This window comes from Aptenodytes forsteri, unplaced genomic scaffold, assembly GCF_000699145.1.
Source record: "Aptenodytes forsteri isolate BGI_AS27 unplaced genomic scaffold, ASM69914v1 Scaffold51, whole genome shotgun sequence".
Classification (NCBI taxonomy): Eukaryota; Metazoa; Chordata; class Aves; order Sphenisciformes; family Spheniscidae; genus Aptenodytes; species Aptenodytes forsteri.
Window position 1 is genome coordinate 1536513 of NW_008795495.1, and position 8671 is coordinate 1545183.

The window sequence follows — 8671 nt, forward strand, 5'->3', positions numbered from 1 at the left end:
TGGGTTGACAGTTGGACTCGATGATCTTAGAGGTCTTTTCCAACCTCAATGATTCTATGATTCACATATAGAGGAGGACTACTGGAACAATCAAGGGGATTGAGAGCATGTTTTGAAAAGAAATTTAAGGATTTGTTTTAACCTACCAAAGCAGAGGTGATGAGAAGAGGGTATTACTGCTAATACTTCCAGTGCAGAATGTTAGAGAGGATGTCCATTTGATCTTGTATTACTTCACCTGAATAACAGAAAAAGCATCCATTGTTTGCTGCTGGCCTTATTCTTCACTGCTGTCACTGTTTTTGCAAAGTATATGTTCTGACTCTCCTTAGTATTAAGAAACATGCTGTTGTTGCTTGATACCACTAAGCAGACACAGCTGAAAAATGTTTTGTTTGATAGTGTTTATTGTGTGAAATAGTTTCTTACAATGATGCAGGGAAATTTGGTTTACGGACGAAATAGATTTATGCAGTGCTTGTAGTGTTCTATTCACATTCTAGTGAACACATATTGCAATTAAATTATACAATTTAAAAACTAGTTGTGACTAAGCTCAGCTGAGTGCTTTTAGTCTTAAATAGAGCTAGAAAATGTTTCATTAGAGAATATATTCTCTAAAGTTTCAGAAGCTTGATTAAAAGGAGTAAAATACTAAAAAATCCTTTTTAGATGTCTCTATGCCCATAATACTTGAGGGAACGTAATGAAAATGTGGGTATATGTCACATCTGAACATTGAGCTTCTACTTATTTATATACAACAGAAGAGTTTCTCCACGTTACTGCTAACTTCTGGGGCCTGTATGAGGTCCTGTTGGCCACATTCAGAAGTTACACATTCACAGGTTTGGGTTTCATCAAAGTCTAATGCCAATGTGAAAAACAAGGTCTCTTAGTAGGTTTTCCCAGGAGTCTGCAGTATTTTCAGGTAGTTCCTCCAAGTTGCCCTGTTTAATAACTCGCTACTGGGGAAGAAAATCTTTTCAGTGGAATTGTAAGGTTATAAAGCATCTGGTCATTTCATTAGCAGAATATTAACACTGATGTTTTATAGAAAATTTAATAACAACTTTAGTTGATGTTATGCATTGTGTTCTTAGATTATATTTATAAAATAGCCCTAATTTCTCTTATCTTAGTGTTAGCCTCTGTTAACTCTGAGTGTTAGCTAAACTTATAGCTGTTTAATTTAAAACGGATTTTTTTAATACCATGTGATACCATCTAATCTCTTAAGTAACTGCCTAATTCTAGTTAACTTCCTAAAGTTAGACATTAAGAGGATAGCATCTGACATTAAACTGGACTCATAAATGAACACAGAACCTGTGATTTAGCTCTTGGTGCTCACATAGCACAACAAAGCTTCAGGAAATCAAGATTTAGCAGAAAGAAATGTTGTGCTTTTGCTTCAGATCGAACATCCTACAGTTTGACCTTGAAAGAAAATTATAGGTACTTCACTGGACTAAAGGCAAAGAAAGTCTGTATCTAATGAGATCTCTTTGAATGTATTTATTTCAGGATATCACTAAAGTAAACTTATAGCTTTATATTTGGAGAGGTTATGTAGAGGACTGCAATCTTTCATTTAGCTTACATCAGACTTCAAATACTTTTTTTTTAAAGAAACACTGAGCCAAGAGGGCAGAATTTTTCCATCTAAACTTTGCATGCTATTACCAATGATACAAGCTAAGGGAAGGTTTCAAACCTTTACTAGTATTTTTATCCACTCATTGAATTTAAACTGACTCTAATGTAAGTGCCAGTTTGTAAGTGGGAAATAAGGAATGAAGCTAATACTTCCTGAGACAGTCTAGCAAGAACTGGAACTATGCATCCAAAGTCTACAGAAGTACTTGAAAAATAGCCTTGTCCTATTTTATAAGAATGATACTAGATGTCTCTCATTCCTGGCCCTTTTTTAAAAACTATTTATTCATCATTGATTGGTTAGTGAGAGTGGAGAGCAGTCAGATTCTGCTCTTAACCTACATGGCTTGTCTGTTTAAGTTAACAGTCTAACTGCATTTAATAAGCTTCTCAAGTAAAGCTTTTTCCAAAGGTGTTTTTGCATGACCTGCCTTATTACCAGAACTAGCTAACAAAGATATTTTTCTTCATGAAATATGGGAGAAAACAGACACTTTGTGTATCTGAATGTAAAAATGTAAAACATGAATACTTGTTGAGTGTCCTCTTGATTTGGCCAATCATTATTAGAATCTCTCTTTGGAGATACTTTGGTTTTAGAATGGTTTCATTTAGGGTACAGTGGTATATGCAGTTGAGATGCAGAAGTAATTATTAAGTGATTATTGATGAGTATTGTGGGAAATTTGAAGGAATAGAAGAAAGGTATCCACACTTAGGACTGAACTCAATGCTAGGGTTGTGCTCAAGCCCATACCAGATGAATATAAACCTCAATACCTTAATGAGATTTCTAGAAGGCTTTTCAGTAGATGGAAGATCTGTTGAAGTTCAGGGGCTCAGGACCTTGCAAGTCCTGCCTGAATTGTGTTTCCAGTTCTCTTATATAATGTGATTCTTGTCTTCAGGCAGTTTTGTGGCACAAGTCCCTAACTCTCTTTCAGTCAGTTTTGGATAAAGAGGAACATTTGCTTTTTGTTTGAAATTCAGAGAAATATCTGACTGGCCAAGGGTTAGAAACCTAATTTGCATCTGGTACTCTACACAGAGTTCACTTTCATAAATATATAATTGATTTGTCTCCTGGAATGAATTGTGCATTTGTCACCCAACACATTTCTCTCACTAGTTTTGGTAAGGCATATTGCCCATCTCATCTTAGGAGGCAAGACACAAAATGCCTATTCTGTGCTAACACGAGTCCCTCACTGCTCACAATTGCATCCTATTTGGATTTGTTTTAACAGATATATTGAGAATGGGACAATATCCTTTTCCTACCTGGTAACTTAGATTCTGTAATTCTTCTGTCTCTGTAATTCAGCACTAAGTCATCTGTTCTGTTTTGTTTGGCGTTTTTTCCACATGAAGGTAACACAAACATTCTCAGTCAGTGATACCTCTTGTCCTTTATAGTCTGACTGCTTTCTTAAAACAAAAAATTTCATTACATATTTCCAGGTAACGTTTGAAAGAGTGTCTCCATTTTATTTTTTGGGGGAGCACACTCTAAATTTGTTAGCTCACAACTTATTCTCTCTCTTCCTTGTATTTATCATTTGCAGTATTTTCCAGCTTAGAATCATTTGTAGCTATTAATTGGCAGTTTATTGCCTGTTCCAGACTTTACTAAAGTTACTAATTTTACACTGCATATCCAGATTTTACATACTGTTTTCATTTTTCTCCTTCATTTACTGTTTCTCAGATAGCTTTCAATCTATGAACCAGTTTTAATGTATAAGGTAATTACAATTAATTTTCAAGTAATATTTCCTATTACGTATATACCATTCTTTTTAAAGAGTATATTTCATCAGCTGCATTCCCTATTTTTGGCTTTTATCTGAACACAGATCAAGCACATTTTGGAAGATTTGCTGCTTATTAATCTGTATTGTGCATCAGTCATGAAAATATGTTCTTCCTTTACAGGTTCACCTTTCTTTATATGTATGTCTCATCATTTTAGTGGGAATTAAAATTCTCTAAGAGGATAACAAGTCTTGGGGTTGCAATTTTAACCTGAAACTTTCATACTTTCATTTTTTGAAACTTTGAAAACTGACTGTCAAAACTGAAACTAATAATTGTAACTGGCATAGTAAATTCATTAGCTCATTAATAATTTCTAATGCTACAAGATGCACATGGAAAATAAACTTTTGTCTATACTTCTGTTTAGTTTTCTAATCTATGAGCCATATTTATCATTTTGCATGGTAAAAGTAATGACATTTAATCAAAAACTTTCATAGTTTAATTTTTGTGCATTTTATTTTTAGCTCACAGAAATGACTTTTTTTAGAATATGTATTAACATAGTAAAATTGAATCTGTATGAGTAGACCAAGGAATGACTTGCTGACTGCTCCCAATCACCTTCTTGGCCTTCGTGTGCCTGGAAACAGTTTCCAGGTTGGTTGCTCCATCACCTTTCCAAGGATCAAAGTGAGGCCGACTGGCCTGTAGTTCCCTGGTTCCTCTTTCTTGTCCTCCTTGATGACACGAGTGACATTTGCTTTCCTCCATTCCTTGGGCACCTCTCTTAATCACTGTGATCTTTCAAACATTACTGAGTGGCTTTGAAATGACATCAATACTTGTAGGTGCATCCCATCAGGACCCATGGACTTATGTATGTCCTGTTTGCTTAAGTATTCTCTGACCTGATCTTTTTCCACCAAGGATAAGTGCAGATGTGATAAATTAGAGATATGGAAACAATGCCATGCAAATGAACACTTTGTTTGAAAAGATTTTGACCAATTAAATTAAATTCTTGCCAATTAAAATAGAGGTGGACAGTAAGAAGCAAGGACAAAAACTAAAACACCTCCTGCCAACCCCTCCCCCCCCTTTTTTCCCAGGCTCAACTTCACTCTTTCACTCCTGACTCTTCTACCTTCCCCAACCAGAGCAGCACTGGGTGATGGGGAATGGGAGCTGCCGTCAGTCCATAACAGTTCCTCTCTGCCGCTCCTTCCTCCTCACACTTGTCCCTACTCCAGCGTGGGTCCTCTCCCTTAAACTCAAGACACGCAGGCAAGACTGTATTTGTCAAAATTCAACTGGATTTGAAGACTACTTTAAGAACCAGAAAAGAGATGGTGGTTCTGCTACCATTTCATACAGTGTTTGTCTGGGGGCTTTACTTTGGCTCTTAATTTTTAAGACAATTCTTACTTGGCCAGATTTTTTAACTAAACTCCCTTTACTTTGTTGCTTCGTTACTCCTCTTGTGAAGAGCGGTGTACATTTATTGTCTGGTATATTATGTACGTCTGTGGTTATATGTCTGTCCTGTATCCTCCTCATGTAGTTGGTCATGAGGCTGACCTTGGTAACATTTGCTGAGTATTTCAAGATACATTTTTTTGAAGACATTGTGGCAATGCAGCTTATAATGAGCATCCCCGTCTTTTTGTTTTGAAATACTTTCATTTTTCTCCTTCATTTACTGTTTCTCAGATAGCTTTCAATCTATGAACCAGTTTTAATGTATAAGGTAATTACAATTAATTTTCAAGTAATATTTCCTATTACGTATATACCATTCTTTTTAAAGAGTATATTTCATCAGCTGCATTCCCTATTTTTGGCTTTTATCTGAACACAGATCAAGCACATTTTGGAAGATTTGCTGCTTATTAATCTGTATTGTGCATCAGTCATGAAAATATGTTCTTCCTTTACAGGTTCACCTTTCTTTATATGTATGTCTCATCATTTTAGTGGGAATTAAAATTCTCTAAGAGGATAACAAGTCTTGGGGTTGCAATTTTTAACCTGAACTTTCATACTTTCATTTTTTGAAACTTTGAAAACTGACTGTCAAAACTGAAACTAATAATTGTAACTGGCATAGTAAATTCATTAGCTCATTAATAATTTCTAATGCTACAAGATGCACATGGAAAATAAACTTTTGTCTATACTTCTTTTTAGTTTTGCTCATTAATAATTTCTAATGCTACAAGATGCACATGGAAAATAAACTTTTGTCTATACTTCTGTTTAGTTTTCTAATCTATGAGCCATATTTATCATTTTGCATGGTAAAAGTAATGACATTTAATCAAAAACTTTCATAGTTTAATTTTTGTGCATTTTATTTTTAGCTCACAGAAATGACTTTTTTTAGAATATGTATTACATAGTAAATATTGAATCTGTATGAGTAGACCAAGGAATGACTTGCTGACTGCTCCCAATCACCTTCTTGTCCTTCGTGTGCCTGGAAACAGTTTCCAGGTTGGTTGCTCCATCACCTTTCCAAGGATCAAAGTGAGGCCGACTGGCCTGTAGTTCCCTGGTTCCTCTTTCTTGTCCTCCTTGATGACACGAGTGACATTTGCTTTCCTCCATTCCTTGGGCACCTCTCTTAATCACTGTGATCTTTCAAACATTACTGAGTGGCTTTGAAATGACATCAATACTTGTAGGTGCATCCCATCAGGACCCATGGACTTATGTATGTCCTGTTTGCTTAAGTATTCTCTGACCTGATCTTTTTCCACCAAGGATAAGTGCAGATGTGATAAATTAGAGATATGGAAACAATGCCATGCAAATGAACACTTTGTTTGAAAAGATTTTGACCAATTAAATTAAATTCTTGCCAATTAAAATAGAGGTGGACAGTAAGAAGCAAGGACAAAAACTAAAACACCTCCTGCCAACCCCTCCTCCCCCTTTTTTCCCAGGCTCAACTTCACTCTTTCACTCCTGACTCTTCTACCTTCCCCAACCAGAGCAGCACTGGGTGATGGGGAATGGGAGCTGCCGTCAGTCCATAACAGTTCCTCTCTGCCGCTCCTTCCTCCTCACACATTTTGCCTGCTCCAGTGTGGGTCCTCTATAGGCTGTAGTGTGGGTGTCTGCTCCAGTGTGGTCCTACCCACAGGCTGCAGGTGAATCTCTGCTCTAGCACCTCCTCCTCCTTCTTCTTCTCCTTGCTGTCTGCAGGGCTGTTTCTCTCACACTTTCCTCACTTCTCTCTCTCTCAGCTGCCATGCAGCATTTTTAAAATGTTTTTTTAAAATATGTTTTCTTAAATATGTTTTTCCCAAGGCACCACTACCTTGGCTGAGAGGCTCAGCTGTGCCCTGCAGTGGGTCAGTTGGAGCCGGCTGGAACCGGCTGTGTCCAGCATGGGGCAGCCCCGGCCTCTCCTCACAGAGGCCACCCCTGCAGGCCCCCACTGCCAACACTTGTGCACCTTCCACCCAATATATTAAAAAATGAAAAGCCAATATTATTTCAGTCTTTTTCAGAAAACTGTGATTTTGGAAGACTGCCTCACTGTAAAGCTTGTTTTTGGCATTACAGTAGTAAAAATATCCCTGTGAAGTAGGTGATGTCTGATAAGCCTAAAAACCTATTGTTGTTAAGATCCAATTGGAAATACTTTTGTATGTTACTCAGATGAATTTCCCATTGTAATATTTTACATACATGCTGTATGCTTTTTTCTGTTTAGATTTGTCTGATAGGTAGTGAGTGCAGGTGGGACACCTTGTGAAACACATCTGAGGAGGCACGGAATTGAAAAGTACGAAAGAATAAAAGCAGCAGGTAGAAAATTGCTAACTTCAAATATTCACATATCAGACTCTAAATTATTCTTTGCCTTAGTAAACTGAAGGTTCTGTATTTGAATAAAGGATCTTAGCCTTTTAAGATTCACTGTTTTCATATTTTTAAGGGTTGGTATTTTTCTTTCCTTTTAAATGGAAGCAGAGAGTGTTGTATAATCATTTTGTGTTGGAGCTGCAGTTTCAGGTAAGACAGTAAATATATTCATCTACAATTAAAAAGTGTGACATTTGTATACAACTACAGAAAATCTAAGAGATATTTTTTCAGCAGAAAAGTGTCAGTGTCTTCTGCACATATAAATTTTGCAGATAAACAATATAAATATCACAACTAACTATAAATTATGGACAACTAAAACATCCCCAGAAAGTGACTGGATGAGATGCATAAGAGTAGCAATATATTGACCTTCTTAAAGTCTAAACATAATGATAAGAAAGTTTGCAATGAATGAGAAAGTAAGAGCAGCAATGTATTGAAAATTCAGTACCTGAGAAATGAGAATGACAAAAAGTTCCCAAATCAGGATGTGTAAATGCTAAAGTGTATGCAGAACTCAGAGGAGAATTTGCATTGAGTGGAAGTGATGTTGCTATTTTGATTGTGCCTACTGCATAGCAGGTGATTACTTCATGACAGAGAAGAATGATCCTTCTATCTCTCATCTCTCTAGGTAGTTAAATAGCTGTCATCACTTCAGTACATGAATGTAGTTTCCTTTTCCTTCATTTATACAACACATCATTTATCTACTTTATGTAGACAATTTAGAACCCCTTTCAGGAATTCTCTGTGACAACCTTTGGTTGCAATTAGTTTCTATCAAGTTCATTTCAAAAGTTATAAGCCATCCAAGCTTCTCCTGCATTTTCTCACAACCAGTTCCCCTTAGGACACTAAGATGCTCTTACAGAAGAATTAGTGCAATGTTCACTAGGCTGAGGCTATTCATTATAACTTTTGGCAACAGAAGAAAATTGATAAGTGGATAGTTAGAAGATGTAAAATTATTGTCATTGACATGTTTGCTGTTTCATTTTACAAATGAGTCACAAACATATAAAAAGGATAATAACAGTAAAGATTTTAACATTTTTAACAAGAACAATTTTCAAAAGTCAGTCTCAAAATCCTAATATGTTGATAGCACACCTAAGAAAAAGGGAAAGTTAATAATATTCATAACCATTTTTCATTACTGAACTAAATTAGGTCATTGGTAGATATCATACTAGTCACTCTTGAGAATAAAGTATTCAAAATAAGTACAATATAGTAGGTAGGTTTTACCTACCTACCTACCTACCTACTACTGTAGTAGTAGGTTTTACCATGTATTAAAGAATTCACTGGTTTTAATATTACACATTACTTTATGGCCCTTTTTCAGATCCTATGTAAATTTCATCCC